We start from the raw sequence: 17,627 nt of genomic DNA, 5'->3' as shown, positions 1-17,627 counted from the left end.
GAGTATAGAATTCATTGTCGCCCAATGAAACAGTAGTTTTACTCCTTCAGTATTAAAATGCCCTCAGAGTGGAAATACATCCATACATGCTGATATGCTTCACTTTGTTTACAGGATTTGGAATTAAATGTAGTGCTTTTCTGCTATAATGATGATATATAAATTCATGGGCAGTTCAACACACAAAATCCACATTTTTTTACCATCTTCACAACATGCCTATGAGATAAATCCCCAGTTTCCATTTTACAAATGAGGAATTAAGGATGAAGGGATTACCTGTGGCACACAGAGAATCCATGGCAGGAGAGACAGTTAAACCCAAATACCCCAGGACAAAATCTAGCATCCTTTCCACTGAACCATACTAGCTGGTTAATTGGTATTGTAATAAAATGTATTTTATGTTATTCCACCCTTTGAACATTTTGTTGTTTAAATGTATTACTTTTTCAGAAGGCAATTTTAATTGTGTTTGCTATTTGTATGTTAATCAGGGGATCAAAATATGATGAGACATCACATCACAATTTTGGAGAAGAATCATGGGCAGTATCCAGTTTGAAGAACAAAAAGGGGAGAGCAAAGCTCTGGTGCTATAAATCTTTATTTTTATTCTTAAATTACTTCTTCAGTGTACTCAATGTGTTTTGGACATTGGCCACGGCTAGACGAGGGAGTCGGAGGGCAACGATCTCACGTTTTTATGATCGCAAGATTGTTGCTCTCGTTTACATGCGTCGCGTGACATCGTGGCCGCCATTTTGGATTTGGGTTTTTAAAGTGAAAGGAGCGCACAAGCGCTCGTGCGCAAACGGTGAGTATTTTTTTAAAAAAAAAACTCACTTCTGATGGGCACAGATCTTCTGTTCATTTGTTGTGATTTCAAGACAATGGATAAATGTTTTGTTTCTAATCGTAGGATGCAAAGGTTTTGTACGCAGTTGATTCACTATTTCATATGGGTGTTGTCCGGTTTAATTTAAAACTATCTAATGTTTTATTTTTTAAAAAAATATATATGTTTATGTAATTGACAGTTATACTTGTTTTATACATTTAATCCTGAACTGTTTTATGTTTTATTTTCAATGTTATGTGTTTCTAATTGGCAGTTTTATTTTTTTCATATGTAGCTCCCGACGAAGGACAATGTCTGAAATGCGTTGAGTATATTGAAGAACTAATTTAAGAATAAAGATAAAGATTTACAGCACCAGAGCTTTGCTCTCCCTCTTTTTTTCCCTTCGGTTTGGTGGTGCTTCTTTCTCTCACTTCTGCACCGGTATCCAGCTTTGCCATTCCGTTAGCGCAATTACTGTTGTGCTAGCAGAAACTAGGTTCTGTACTATGCGCAAGATGAGACATTTGCACAAGTGCAGAGCAATGGAAAGATTTGGCAAAGCTTTGCTAGTGCTATATGAATATGCAGAATGACAACATTGGATACTGCCCAATATCTTCAGAAATCAGGTTGAAGAGTTAAATTTCCAAAACCTGTGAAATTTTACCTAAAAGATAAGGTGGCAAAACCCACAGAAGATGGGCTATAATCAACACATCTTTAAGACTGACTATAAGACGAGTAACATATTTCTCCATGTAAACATAAATTTGTAGAGGGTAGAAGTCTGGGAGGCCAGCGGATACTTCATACAGAGTTTGGGGAGGGGGGACATAGAATACTTCACCTTCCTGGATCCAAGCTCCCCTTACAGCTGACATGGAGAGAACTCTGCCAACTGCCTTTCTGAGGTCTCCATTGTGCCATCAAAACAGGACAGAAAGGGGATGGGGGGACTGAGAAAATGGGCTACTCCCCAGCCTTTCCCAGTTTCCTTCCCTCCTACTCCCCAATACCTCTGCTAGATGGGTGAAAACAACCATCTAGCTAAAGTGAAGAGGGGGGGAGTTGTGTAGGATTCCTGTCAGCCTCCAATTTCTAATAAAAATACAGTTAATTAAAAAAAATGGAAGTAAATGCTTCCAGTATTGTCCTTGTTACCTTGCCAGAGGAAAGCAGAAGCACAAGAGGTCATGTGATTCATTGCCTTCATGACACGTCATGTTATATTGTGAAGTCTGAACACAAACAATATGTTATATAAGCATTGAAAAGCTAAGCATTTAATTATATTTCTAAAAACTGTAATACTAGTGTTTTAGTAACTTAAACCATAGTATAGTGTCATATTTTAGTCTATTAGAAAATTGTTGCTAGTACTTAGAAGGCTTTATCATAAATTTTAAAAGAACTTCACTGTAATTGTCATAATACATTGCCCGTCAATTTTGTCATGCACCATCCTGCTATTTTTTTCTTGTTTATACATGGATAGTATAATTTTGAAAATTCACACAAGGTCTCCCATCATTAATGTAAATTAACTAAATTCATTTGAATTTTATTCCTGCTCTTGTGCTTCCCATCCCAAATCCTTAAAAGAAAGGACTTCTACAATGAATTATAAACAATAATACAGGGCAATTCATTTAGATAGATTTAATTAGCTTGCCAACAGTTTGCATATTTTGGTAGTGCTTCATAAACCTTCTCTCCCCCCCCCCTTGCAAGTTCTACCAAAGATTATTAACTTCTGTCCTCAAGAACCTAAAATACTCAGAACCTAAAATATTTTCAGGTCTTTTCTATGAATATCACAGACAAATACATAAAACAAATATACAACATATTGTTGGATGTTATAAATAACTATGAAAACCATGTGCACTGGAAACTGAGTTATTTCTCACTCCATGCCAAACCTCATTATTCCTGTCACATTCAGAGAAAATAATACGTTGCCCTACTTGTTTCTTGTCACGGCAAATAAGAATTTTTAACTATCAACTGTTGATGATTCTGAACATTAGCTGAGCACAACACAGAGGCCAGATCCACGGGGGTTTGTTGTAAGGCTAGCCTCAGTATGAAGCGAGCGTTAAAACCCCAAACGTGGTTCTTCAGCTTGAATTAAAATCTCAGGCCATGGCTAGACTAGGCCTATATCCCAGGATTGTCCCAGGAACATCCCTGTGCATCCAAATTTCACCTTCCCCTTAAATCTCACTTTTTCCATGGTCTCGGGAGGATCCCAAGACTGTGGAAAGTGTGGGCGGGTGTCACGGTTTGTCCTGGCTCCTCGTGAGTATTTGTGAGGAGCCAGGACCCGGGCATGGGGCACAGAGCTCCTCAGGAGCTCTGTGCCCATCGGAGGTGGAGTGAGGGGAGGGCGAGGTTTTTTTTTTTGTTTTTTTTTAAAAACTCACCTGTTTTCTGACGAGCGCTCATGCGCTCCTTCTCCTTTAACAAAAAATGGCAGCCACGTGTAAACCAGGCCTCAGACAGTGAAGATGTTAAGCTTCCTACCCAAACACATAACTCCCCCCTCCTGACCATTCCTACTCCTTACTCCCTCCTCTTTCTAATGCTATTCGATAGCCCCACAAGCACTTGCCCCGCCACCACTCTAGCCCACCCCCACGAACTGGGCCTTGCGAGCTCCAGCCATTAACACAGCAGGGGCAAATACGCACTTTCTGGAGGTTCCAAAAAGGCATTTCCCACCCCTTCACTGCTCCACTGCTGGGCATGCCCAGTTGGGTCTGTGGGTTGGATGGAGGGGGGATCCGCTGCCATCTTGAATCCAACTGGGCGCTCGCGACATCCCTAATTTTATCATACATCTGAACACTAAACGGTGGTTAATCTTAACAATGCTGGATCTGACCAAGTGTCCATCTACTCCAGCATTCAGTTCACACAGTGGCTAACCAGATACCTATGGGAGGCCCACAAGTAGTACATGAGGCCAATAACACCATCCCGGTTGTGTTTCCCAACAACTGGTATACAGAGGGATACTGCCATCAGTACTAGTAGCCATCTACAATTTTTTTCTAATCCTCTTTTAAAGCCATCCAAATTGGTGGCCATCAATACACCTCATGGTAGTGAATTCCATAGTTTAACTATGTGCCATGTGAAGAAGTCCTTCCTTTTATCTGTCCTGAAACTCCCATCAATCAGTTTCATGGGATGACCCCGGGTTCTAGTATTATGGGAGTAAAAAATAGCCAAAGGCAAGGGTGGAACCAAGTAATCTTCAACAACAATATTAGCAAAAGTTTTATTAAAGTGCCAAGGTGCCTACGCGTTTCGAACACAGTTGCGTTCTTCCTCAGGGCAATTATAGCAGCTTCTGCAGACAACTTCACGAATGCTATAATTGCCCTGAGGAAGAACACTACTACGTTCGAAACGCGTAGGCACCTTGGCACTTTAATAAAACTTTTGCTAATATTATTGTTGAAGATTACTTGGTTCCACCCTTGCCTTTGGCTATTTTTTACTCCCCCATGGGGTTTTCCTTGCTTTTGCACTTCTAATATTATGGGAGCAGGAGAAAAATGTCTCCCTACCCACTTTCTCCATGCATAAAGCAGTTCACATCTATCACTTCTTCCTCACTTTTTTCCCTAAGCTAACGTATTGTTGTAGTTCCTTCCTATACCCCTCCAGTGAAGCTGACTTGGGGAAAAACTATGTCATTTGACCAATTCACATAAGCATGCTGTACTGATGTTACCAAAGGACATGGGATACATGACCAAGCAACAGGTCCCATAGCATTCCAGAAATATCATTAATGTTGTCCTCATTCAATGTAAATTGGGGTTAAATTCAAAGGATACTGTGGTTTGGAGCCATAATTGAGTACATATAACAGGGCTCACCTTCCTTCTCATGGAAAGACTTCCATCATCTCCAAAATGGTGCATCTCATTGGAGGTGTCTCTGGTTGATGTTCAGGGATGATCACCCTTCCCTCGCAACCCATTGGCCACCCCATTCAGCAGGGTCCCCTGCCCTCTGAAAAACATTTGGAGGGACCTGGGAGGCTGCCAGAGAGAGTAGGGATGTTAGCTTCCACCAGTCCCAATCCACATGCTTAGCTATGGTTCCTCCCAATATATTGTCCCACAAAGCCTTCCAAGAACATCCGTTTTGTATCCTTTGAATTTGCTTTCTGAAGTAAAACAGGAAATAAGTTATGAATAATTAGATCGTGACATTAATGGTGGTGATAAAAAGATTACACTGGCAGTGTGCTAAGGGACAAAGTATACAACTTGGGAATGTATAGTATAAAGATGGGGATTTAGTGAGAAGTTTGTATTCCTTTCAGCATCTCCTGAAAATGTTATTGTTCCAGGAAGCCTTTCCTTAATGACTAGCCACAGTTCACTTATTATATTGCTTCTTTTAAAATGTATTTTAAAGTGTTTTATTCCGTTTTTATTTTATTTTATCTTGTACACCACTCTGAAATTTTGAATGGGGAGTGGTATATAAATATTGTAAATAAATAAAATAAATAAGATGCACAACAAATGTCTTAAGGGAGAAAATGCAGAACAGGGTCCTTTCCATGAAGTCTGGAAGGAGATGTGAAAGGAATGCTTATAAATGTATCAATTTCCAGAGGGTAGCTGTGTTAGTGTATTACAGCGAAAACGACAAAGACTTGTGGGACCCTGGAGATGTTCTTCTCCTGAGAGAAATAGACAGTGTCTCTCTCTGTCTCTCATGTGCAAACCATCTATTGTACACTAAATTGGTGACTGAGGAAATATGTTATGTTATGCTTGTTGTTCTGAGCAGACACAAAGAACAACAAACAAGTACCTGGCATCTCCTGGTAAGACTGGGACAGACCCCTGCCTGAAAGCCTGGAGAGCAACAGCCAGGTCTTGAAGACAGTACTGAGCCAAATGGACCCATGGTCTGACTTGGCGTAAGGCAATTTTATAGATATTGTTAAATAGGAATATTGCCTTTATTCAAAGTAGTATGGTTTGTAAACTTACCTAGGACTACTGTGATAAGCAAAATGTAAGTTGAGCTTGAAACAACTTGTTTTCTTGGAGATATCAGTAAGATGATGAATACAAGACAAAGGAATAGATAGATTCCTGTGCCCAATTATATTTGAATAATTACATTATTCAAATAAACAGAGGACTTTCAAAATCCTTAAAAGAACATTTCCCACTGGGTAAACATCTATCATATTTTTTTCCACAGATGTTCATTTATTTCTTTTACTTTTACGTGCTTACTCCATTCAAAACAATAATTAAAATAGCACTTTTTAGCTGTGCAATACTACGCATGTCAACTCAGAAGTAAGTCCCATTGAGTTCAATGAGTCTTACGCCCAGGTAAGGTGTGTGTATAGCAGCCTTCCCCAACCTGGCATCCTCTAAATGTGTTGGACTTCAACTCCCATCATTCTCATCATGGCTATGCTGACTGGGAATGATAGGAGTTCCAGTCCAGCACATCTGAAGGGTGCCAAGTTGTGGAAGGCTGGTGTATAGAAATGCAACCAAAAGCCTGTAACCTGTTCAAAATGTTACATTGCAGCAAAGTACTTTGTTCATAAAAGAGCCCGATATAAGATCCCAAGTTTATTTTCTGGCATCATTTCTCTCTCGACAGGCAGAGATCTCCTCAATACAGCAGCAGAAAGCTTTGCTGCCATTGCTGACTTTCCCATTGGCCCATCCACAGGTGGGAGAGAGCAGAGCAGAGCACGCTGAGCATGTGTCAGGGTGGCCATGGATCAACAGGATCCTAAGCCCTCTCATGCTCCTGACAGGCCCCCAAACAGGCCCTGGAACTATGCCAGCCCTGGATGGGTGTAGTTAATTGCTTCCCATTTGTTTCAATGGGAGGGGTAAGGTTGTTGTTGTTGTTGTTGTTTTAAAAAAGCCAGCAAGGAAACTATTTTAAACAATGCTCTCACCTCCTGCCCTGGCTGCTGTGACTCCACTGTGGAACTCCCTCTCCTCCTCCCACCCCGGTACTTAGGATTTCTATGGTAAACAAAATAATATGTACCAACAGTTGAGGTATAATCAAACCCCACCCTTTCCCCCAATAATTGAAAAGAGCAGTGCTTAAATTAAGGCCTGAAGTAGATTTCTCTTTTTCTTTTTTTAGCTGTCAATGTAGCCTGAATACAAATCACCCTGGACAATATGTTATATATTCTTTGCAGAGACAGCTCTGTAGACAAGTGTCTATTCCCCTTTTCTTGTACCACAGGAGTGACAGTGTAACAGAGAGAAATGGTAGAAGGGAGTAGGAGGCAGCTCTTCAACGGGAGATAGCTAAACAAATCCACGAATATCCTGCTTGACATATTGCAGAGCTGAGGAGATCTGTCATCCAAATCAGGTGACAGAACTGATCAGTGGTTCAAACTAAGCAACAGTGCTATATGCTACTGACTCCTTCCTCTGCCGCTTACACTCACATGAGCCGAGCTATTGGGGTAAAAGAGAAGGAGGGTGGTACATGTTTTCTATCTACTCAAGGAGCTGGAAGGAAGGGAATGGGGATAACATTTTACTTTCAGCAAAATGAACGCTATAGCTCTTATTCAATTTGCTGGATTCTTTTCAGACCAAATTAGTGCTACCAAGTGTTTGGTTCATTTGTTATTGGAAAAGACTGCACCAACTTAGTCAAGCAAGAAAATTACCTCAAAAGCTTACAAGATTTATAATGCTTGGAAAACAAAACAAAAAAAGGCAATTCGCAACCTAATGAGACATTTTAGGCCTCATTTACATCTGTAACCTGACCCATTTCTGCAAAGTGGAAATTTGTTAATTTACATACTAAAAGCAAGGTATTTATTCATCCTTAACCAAAAAGATGATGAGATTACTAATACTATAGCACAATTAACATTACCTTCCACTCCATATTGTCACTTATACAAGATGACTACTACTACTACATATTTTTATATTAACACATTCGATTAAAATTTAGTATCACACCAAGCATCTAATGACTGAAATATAAAATATTTTCAGAGATAGCATTAGATTAATATTGGTTTTGATGGAAAAGAAGTAACTATTCCAAAAAGCAAAGAAAGCCATACAGAACAACCACAATACTTGAGTTTCCATATCATAACATTGTGTCCTAAATAGTAAAAATGTTTTGCAAGAGGATTTTGTGTGGACCATCTGGGGTTTCAGGTTATCATGTCAAATTTAAATATTGTATAAGATATTATCATTAATACTGTAAAAGTATTAGTAGCAGTAGTAAACGAAGGAAGAATATGCAGTTATTTCAGACATACACATTTAGGCTTAGTTATAATAAGGTGGGGAGCTGATAGAAAGACTTCATGGAAAAGGAAACTTAGGGAATTTGAAGGAAGAAGTAAGGTCCAAAGTAAACGTTCTGTAGTTCTGTAGTATGCAGCAACGTATCCAGTTTTGCTTTATTTAATTACAGGCACACAGTAGTGGGGGAAATACTTCTCAGAAACATTGTCCACAGGGAGAGTGGCAATTGGGTTCCCCCCCCCCCCGTTTGCATTCTAGCTGCATGGGTGGGGCAATTCAGACTCTAATCACAATAGGAAGTAAAGACACAAACCTCTGGAGGAAAAGTTTCTGATAAGGATGGCTCTGTCCCCACACACCTGTAAATAACTACAGCAAAACTGGATATATGGCTCCATACTATATACTTACTGAACTTACTTTATTGATTCATTTGTTGCATTTATATCCTGCCTTTTTCAAAAGGAGCTCTCCATTCTATCCTCACAACAACTCTGTGAGGTAGGTTAGGCTGAGAGTCAGTGGCCTTAGCTAGACCTAAGGTTTATCCCGGGATCATCCCGGGGTTGTCCCTGCCTGCTCCCGGGATAGCCTGTGTGTCATTTACATGAATAGGGATGACCTTGGGACGATCCCGGGATAAACTTTAGGTCTAGCTAAGGCCAGTGACTGGCCCAAAACCACCCAGTGAGCTTCATTGCCAAATGGGGACTAGAACCCAGAGACTACCAGTCGAACACTCTAAGCACACCACCACACCAGCTCTCAAAGAATTTGTGATTTGGCTGTAAGAGAGGTCTCATGAAGACATTCTGAGAGGCAGTTCCAGATATAAAGAGCAGCAAGGGAGGAAGGGAAGTGTGGTCTGAGGAAGTAAGAGACCTTTGGATGGCTGTAGATGGTGGAAGTGAGCAGCCAAAGCCAGAAGGGAAGGCTGTGTGGCTCAGTGGTAGAGCACCTGCTTTGCATGCAGAAGGTCCCAGGTTCAATTCCTAGCATCTCCTGCCTGAACACTGGTGAGCTGCTGCCAGCCAGTGTCAACAATACTGGGCTAGATGGACCAATGGTCTGACTCAGTATAAGGCAGCTTCCTATGTTCCTATGTATCAAGATATATATATATATATAAAAAAAAAAGAGTGAAGGCAAAGCCATGAAATATTTTGGACTTAAGGATAAGAAAACTGTGAATCTGGGAGCAGGAATCCATGTAGATTGTGGAGGGACATCACATGTTCAAAGCAAGGTGAATTGCTTTGAACCTGAGTTCTGAATAAATATGAGCAGACCAAAGTAAAACAATGAAAGAACGGAGGGGAGAAGACAGCAATCATCAAGGTGAAAAATGACAAGAGTTTTTGTTGAGGAGACAAAGAGGAAGGAGTGACATGATTTGATGATAGTCTGAATGGGGAGGAGGGCAAAGGAGAAAAACAAATCGGGGGGAAAAACACTACATGTCATACCTGAGCAACAGCGTGGGTGGTGGCATCGTCAAAATATAAGGACATTGAGCAAGGGCAGGGTGGCTTGTGAAGAAAGAAGTTCAGTCTTGGCCATATTCAACCTGAGATGACAATTCAACCTCAAAGAGGCATTTGGAGATGTGGGGCTGGATGGAGGGGGGATATTTTAGCATAAAGAATTAGAGTTGGGTGATATCAGCACATAGGTGGAACTGAAAGCCATGGGATGTGGAGAGATTGCCTGTGGATAGTGGATAAAGAGAGAATGGACATAACCTTGCAAGAGGGACAGGGACAACAGAGAGGGAAAGCAGAGAAAGAGCTTTCCCTATGGAAATACTGAAAGAGTGATTAGACAGGTAGGACATGAACTAGCTGAAGCTGAATCACAGAGACCCAGGGCATAAAGAGAATCAAGCAAGAGAGAATGATCAAATGTATCAAAGGCAGCAGGGAGGAAGAGGACTGAGTAGAGACAGTTGGATTTTGCAGTCAGGAGGTCACCAGTGATTTTTCTGAGGGCAGTCTCAATGGAGTATGGGCCTTGGAAGCCAGATTGGAGGGGATCAGAAGTGGAGTTAGAGGAAAGAACGTTAATACAGCAGGATAAGCAGCATGCTCCAGGAATATGAAGATAAAGGATAGAAGGGAAATTGGTTAGTAATTGAGGAGGATGAATTTTTGAGAACAGTGAAAACAGTGGTGTATTTGAATGCCAAAGGGGTTGAGGCAGATGAGAGAAATAAGGTGCCATAATGCTTGAAACAGAGGTCTGGGGGTTGGTTGAAATACGGGGGCTCTGGTAGTTGCTGGAGTTGTTGTGGGGGGTTTTGCTACTAGAGAAGGGATCTCACTGCCCAAACAGTCCTCCACTGGAGCAAAACCAAGGCAGGATCTACACTAACACTTTGTAACAGTTTATAATGCTTTTGTAAACTGTTTGGGCCATGACACATTCCATATACCGTTTGCAAACTGTTATATCCTGCTTGGTGTAGATATGACCCAACTCTTCTGGCAGTTGCTGGAGTTCTCCAGGTGGCATAGGGTGGATGTCAGTCCCATTCTCCCCCTGGGCTAACACACACCGCTAATACCACAATTACATACAATCATCCTTTCATTTGTAATGCTGGACGTTCCCTGCAACAAAGCACCTCTAATCTTTATAGAGAAATGGAAGGTAGCGATAAAAAAACAAGGTCTTAATTTATAGCTGAATGATCTCCCCCACCCCAATTTTTTGAATAGCATCAGATAATACTATTCTTGCTGAATTGTATTTTACTGAATTTTATTGCAAGGCAGTAGATAAATTACCATAAATAAATAAATAATTGTTGGAGCAAAACATACAAGCATAAACTCAAAAAGGTAAGGTAGGAAAACACATCCTAAATGTTAGTCAGAAGTATATTCAACTTCAGCAAAGAAATCTTCTCATATACTAACCTTTCAGGGCATATTTCCAAATATAATCAGTTTTAGGTTGAATATTCTATTTTAAATGTTAGGGCCCTTCTGAAGTGAATATTTGGGACTACATGCTAGTCTAGTGTGCATTAGCCCTGAGTGCTGAATGCTGGTAATTTTACAGGGGTATGATTTATTCACCATCACTTTCAATTAAGGTGTGCTTTATACAATACAGCAGTGGTGTGGGAGCTGCCATTTCATAATTTCATCCTATGTAAAAGCCCAGCAGTAGACAATTAGGGCTTTCCTAGAATCTGTGCATGTACTTCCAATTCTTTAAAAATTGCAGATGCACCACAGAATGAGCCATAAGGAAGTGGCACCCATGACACTGCTGTAATGTATAAAGAGCACCTAAGCTTGGATGTGCTAGTTCTGGGGTCTCCCAACATGATGTCAATGGGTTCCAGTGTACCTGCATACACCTCCTTTGGTGCCCACCAGGCTCCCTGACCCTCCTGATTTTTATTTTATTTTCTAAGATTGATTTAAAGTTAAAACTTTCCTTTTAACTGGGAAGCTGCCAGACTACAAAGTGAAGGGCTGCCCTCCAGGTCTACCTTTATTTTGGTTCAAAACAGTGGTTTTGTATTTTGTTGCTCAGACCCCACCTTTGCCTGGTACTTAGGTCCTTGAGCAAGTTACTTTTCTTTTAGTCTCATCAGTTTGCATTCTGTAAAATGAAAGTTTTATACACAGCTGCCCACCATGGCAACCATTTCATGAATCGGAAAGCCCCCCCCTCATGGCAGTCATTTTGTGAGAGTGCCCATGAGAGTCTATTAAAATTCCAAATATGCCCACTGACCCTGTCTTAACTCACTAGCTCTTTTGAAACATAGAATTAGAGTTTGCCCTTAGATTGTTCAGATCGAAGGCTTCTTCAATCTTTTACTTCAGTGGAAGGGTCAACAGTGCCTTGTTTAAGCCGCAGTATGTGCAGGCATGTACCAACCATTGTTTGTCTAATTACCTGCCTGGGCACAGCTTGTCATGTCATTCGAACCTGGGTAGCATGGCTTGTTTGAGGGGGAAACAACTTTCAAATAACCCATGGTGATGGTCAGTCTATGAACGTGGAAGGTTTTGGTAACCCTTATCAATGAACAAAGGACAGATAACTATAGAAGACTATTGCTCCTGACAAGGAAGAAAATTGCTGTCCAAAACACAATGACAATTTATATCAAATAAAATATCCTCTAGCACCAAAGACACTTTTCCTTCCTTTGGTTAAATAATGGCCACAACAACTTTATAGATTGCTTTAAAAGTTCTGCAATGACCTAACTTGCTCTAACACCTAACTCTCATTTCCATTGTAGTTATAACTCGTTGGACAGAAAAGGCAGATGTTCCATCTCCTTCTGTCCTTCCCCTTCTTATTGTGATCCATCCTGGCTTTGAGACCAGGAGCAGTTTCAAGGACTGCTCCTAGTTCCTTATAGGCTACTAGTTTGGGGTGGATAAAGCGAGCAGGCTCCAACAGAGGTCTTCTCTAGGTCCACAATGGTGTCGTGGTCTGTTTGCTTTATCCACCCAAAACTAATAAGTGATTCATTTGGGTACTCATGAATACTCTCAGTTTCCTGCTCTTACACTTATCTCAACTTACTCAGCCAGCTGTGGCCTTTCAGTAGTAACTTAATTTACACTTGGTCCCACCTAGGGAAGGCAGCTTACCTAGCTATATAGTATGAAGTAGCCAAAACAAAAATCCATCCGTAAAGCCAATTTGAGCCTAAGTGGGAAAATTCCTACTCAGCTCCTGTGGTGATCAGCTAATCCTGCATCCAAGGGTGGATGCGGTGCTGAGTTGCCTATCAACTGTGCTGAGCTTTAAGTGGCAAACTTGTGCTCACCTTCCATTAGTCAGCCCACATGACGCAAAGGCATCTGACTAAGTGTCCACCCTTTACCATGTTTCCTAACGGCCATGCACACAAGCCTGCTCCAAGCCCCATAATGCTGGAAGGGGCAGGGAAGGAACAGGATTATTTTGTAATAGGAGTTTGCTTTCTGACATTCAAATAAAAATGAAAGAATCCTGAATGAAGTTTACACCATAAGAAACTGATATTTCTAAGGACATGTTGTGGACTTCAACTCCCATCATTCCTGGCCAGCATCGCCAACAGTCAGGACATCTGGAGGGCACCAGGTTGGGGAAAGCTGATTTAATATATCTGCCTTAAATTTACTTACTTATAGTTTATATTTAAATACATTTACCTATCAATAAGCAGCCTCTTGTTAGATTGCCAATAATTTTGTGGTGAAGATTGCATCTAAAATTTATTTGATGTGAGTTCCTGAAAGAAACTCTTATCTTTTGACAGATTACACGTACACATGCCATCTTCAACAGTATGATTCTTAGGTATAGCTAACAGCTTTTGTCACACTCTTTTTGGTCACCTTTATTAAACTTGATGACTTCAGTAGAAATCCGCAAAGCATTATCAGCATAACATGAAACAGTTGCAGGTAATCAATAAATATATATTCTTAATGTGGTCTAAAATGTAAGGAACATGATTTCTCAAAAGTACACTTAAAAGGGCTACGCATGCTGTTTTCTATTGATTTCGGCCCCCTTCCAGTACAAGTAACAGTGTTCATTCTACATGCTATTACAAAGACAAATTCTGGTCTTAAAAGGATGAATGCCAAGTGTGGAAAGCACACTTAAACAGATGACAATATTAGTCAAACTCTCAAACTTTTTCTAAAACACCCAGATATTGTGGTAAAATTATTAGTAATAGTAGTTTTAAAAGTATTAATTATTAGTATTACCCTAATTTAACACGAACTGTATGATTGATAGAGAAAGCATATTTCTTCTGCTCAGTAGGGAAGGGATTAGTTCTGATGAAAGTGTAGCAAAAATGGGAGGAACATGAGATGTTTATTTGTATCATATAATACAGTGCAGGTCACTCACTGGTTGCCCAGACATTTTTCCCCAATAATCTCATACGCACACACACACACGCACACACACTGGGTTGGATCCAGACCAGGAGGGGATCTACACAGCGTCGTGAAGGCGCTTGCGTGTGCCTCCAGTGCACCCCGAAACTCATTGTGTAGATCCTGCCCTACCTGGCCAGAAGAGGCGGAGGAGCAGGCGGCAGCGGCCCCACATCGCCCCTCACGGGGACGGGGCGAAAAGTTTCCGGTCTCGGCGGCTTCACTAGGGAGTCCTTGCTGCCGCCGCCCACCTCCCTGCCGGCCTCCTGCTGCCGGCGAAAGAGCCACCCAGGTTGGAGAGCTCGGCGGAAGAAGGCGGGGCGGCGGCTTCTTCCGCCGAGCTCTCCAACCCGAGTGGCTCTTTCGCCAGCAGCAGGAGGCCGGCGGGGAGGTGGGCGGCGGCGGCAAGGACTCCCTAGTGAAGCCGCCGAGCCCGGAAACTTTTCGCCCCATCCCCGCGAGGGGCGATGTGCGGCCGCCGCTGCCGGCTCTTCTGGCCAGGTAGGGCAGGATCTACACAATGAGTTGTGGGGCGGATCGCACTCAGGTCCTCTGGGAAAAATCTACTTCAGCTAGCTGAAACTAGATTAACAACTGTTACCCAGAGGACCTTCTCTTCTGCTGCTCTCAGACTGTGGAATGGCCTGCCAGAGGAGACTCGTCAACTTAACGGTCTACTAGCATTCAAGAAAGCTATAAAGACTGATCTCTTCTGGCAGGCCTATCCAGTGGAATTTTAAGATGCTTTTAGAATGTTTTTAGAATGTTTTTTAGGATGTTTTAACAATGCATATTATGCTTTAATTCAGTTTTATGTATTTTATTGTTTATTGTTGTTCTCCACCTCAATCAAAATGGAGAGGCGAGTAAGAAATAAATTTATTATTATTATTATTATTATTATTATTATTATTATTATTATTATTATTATCCCCTTGTTTATACAAATTCTTGTCTCTTATCAGGTTGGGTCCTTGAACATCTATATTTTTTTCTTGTGGGTCATGCCAATTTCACTGCTTGAATATAGTTATTATTTATAGAGCACACAGAGCTGAAATGCTATGCATGGGAGTTAGCCATAAGACTGTACAGTTGTTTACTTCCTTCTGGGGGCTGAGGACATGCTGACGTTCATTCTGCAAACCAGTTTTGACTTATTTTAGAGTAAATCCCACTGAACTTGGTGGGACTAATGCCAGAGGAAATGTGGATTATATTTTTCCGTTAGCCTCATTGCTCAAAGAGTGTTCTTTCCATTAGAAACTCTCCAACCTGCCACATTTCCTTGCAAGAGCCACTAGATAGTGGAGTGGAAATGTGCTATAGTGGGTGGAGTATTATGGAACTCTTGTTATAAAGAAATGGTACCCTACAGTGTGATTTGCATCATGCTGTGTGAGCCGCCTACACTTTTCAGCAGTTGGTTCTGCGTCTGTAATTTATTGCTCTAGAAACCATTATAATAACACAAGAAATGCCTCAGCAAGTGGGGAGGGAAGAACACATCACAGTCAGATTGTAATGACTATTTAGACTATTTAAACTCACTCAGCTTGTTTTACATTAGAAAAACAAGCCCTATTAAATTACTTATTTTATACATTTTATTTGCCATTCTGGCTTCATTGTGGTTGAGATTAAACACCTTATTACACTTTTGAAGATAGAAGCTTATGAAAATAATTGCTCAGAAATTACTGTGTTAAGTGTAAAAACAGTTGGGTAGAAATTTGATTTTTACCTCGAAGATATCTGCTGAGCAGATATGCTAGCTTTTAAAAAAAGAAAATTTCTGTCCCAAGTGAACAGAGTGCAGAAAGTAAATCTCAAGGCCCTTTTGTACTCTAAAGTACATTTAGGGTGCAATTCAATGCATGTTCAGACAGAAAAAGAAATATCTTACAACTCCCAGCATTCTCCAGCCAGCCAAGCTGTTTGGGGAATCCTGGGAATTGTAGGACTTTTCTCATTCTAAATATGCATAGGATTGTGCCCTTAGAGCTTCTCAATTCATTTAATATGAATTAAGTAAGACTTCGTGTACATTCTTTTGAACATGGGAGTGAATGAAACAGTCCTTTTAGAAAAGAAATCTCTGTGTGGTCATTGGAACTAGGGAAACAATTTTGCATGCATTTTGGTACTTTTTCCCAACTTAAAACTACCTCGCAAAATTCTAAGATGTGCAAACCCGAACCGATAACTACATCCTGATAGTCAGATTAGTGGAGGAAATATGAAACAGGTCGGTTTGTTTAAAAAAGGGGATTGAAAAAAGTTCTCAAGCATCTCTAATTGGAGCTTCTACCTCCACAAGTGAAGACCGGCTTTGGGGAGACTGTAATTGACAAGCAACCTGTAAAAGCTGCTTGCCAGGGACAAGTAGGAACCATGTGTAGCAAGGTCATAGCCATAACATTCCCGTCTCATTCTCCAGCCTATGCTTGCCTGGCGTACAAAGGCCAACAGGATGGGGGAAATGTGAATTTTTCATAGGTCAACTGAAATACAGCTATTTCATAATTAATCCAAATTACTATTTATTCATTTTATTAATGAGAAGTTGCATAGGGTGAACAAAAAATAGCAGGTTACTACAGATAATACCATCTTTCCCTTCATAACCTTATCATACTACCCTATAATGCTGATTAAAATTACAGCTTCCTGACCCTCTAACTATCTTGGTTATTTTAGAGATCAAGCAATCTTTTCCATCAGTTAAGCGCATTTCTGAAAATTATAGGATTTCTCTGTGAATCTTTGATAAGAGCATAATTTATTTGGAAGCCAAACGAACATTTCCTTCTTCAGACATTCAGTGTTTTTTTTTCCTTTTCTTTCTCTCTATAGCACGCACACGTTGAAACCAACAGCACCATACAAAATTGATAGTTTCTCTTGGCTTGGTCTCTTATAGCATGTGTATGTATGTACTACAAAGTTTCTTTTCTTTTTGTTTATTTTTCTCTATTCTATTTCTGCTGGCTTAGTCAGCTTTTCTTTCTATTTTTCCATCTCCATTCTTGATCCAGGATAAATCCCAGTCTAAACAGTGCTGATATAATTTCAGCAGCAGAATTTTTAAAGCTACAGCTTTCATGCATTAGGATTTTCCTCCTCTTCCAGTTTTCTTTTATGTTCTCATCAGTTACTGGTTCCATCCGAATGACTGTTCTCTCCTCTTTCAGAAAAAAAGGAACCACATTCATTTACAGTCCTAAATGTTCCTCACTGTCAGTTTACCTGTTGTCTCTACTACATCTGTTGTTCTTCACTCCCAGAACTCTTTCCTGTCACATCTTTTCATGCTTCTAGCTTGTCACTGTCTTTCCCTTAGCTGCTTCTGCATTTCATTTATCTGCTCCACACTTTCTTCCATGAGTGTAGTTACTACTTCAGCTTCATAGCATGTCTTCTCCTTCAAGAGTGCACCCATTCCCTTGTGACAGCATGTAAATATACCAGCCACAATCTAAAGGGCTACTTTAGGCATGCCCAGTGAGATGTTAGCCTCCTGCAGTTCTGCCCTCTAACACTTTTCTC

The sequence above is a fragment of the Elgaria multicarinata genome, chromosome 10 (genome assembly GCF_023053635.1).
Source record: "Elgaria multicarinata webbii isolate HBS135686 ecotype San Diego chromosome 10, rElgMul1.1.pri, whole genome shotgun sequence".
Taxonomy (NCBI): Eukaryota; Metazoa; Chordata; class Lepidosauria; order Squamata; family Anguidae; genus Elgaria; species Elgaria multicarinata.
This window is presented reverse-complemented; position numbering follows the sequence as displayed.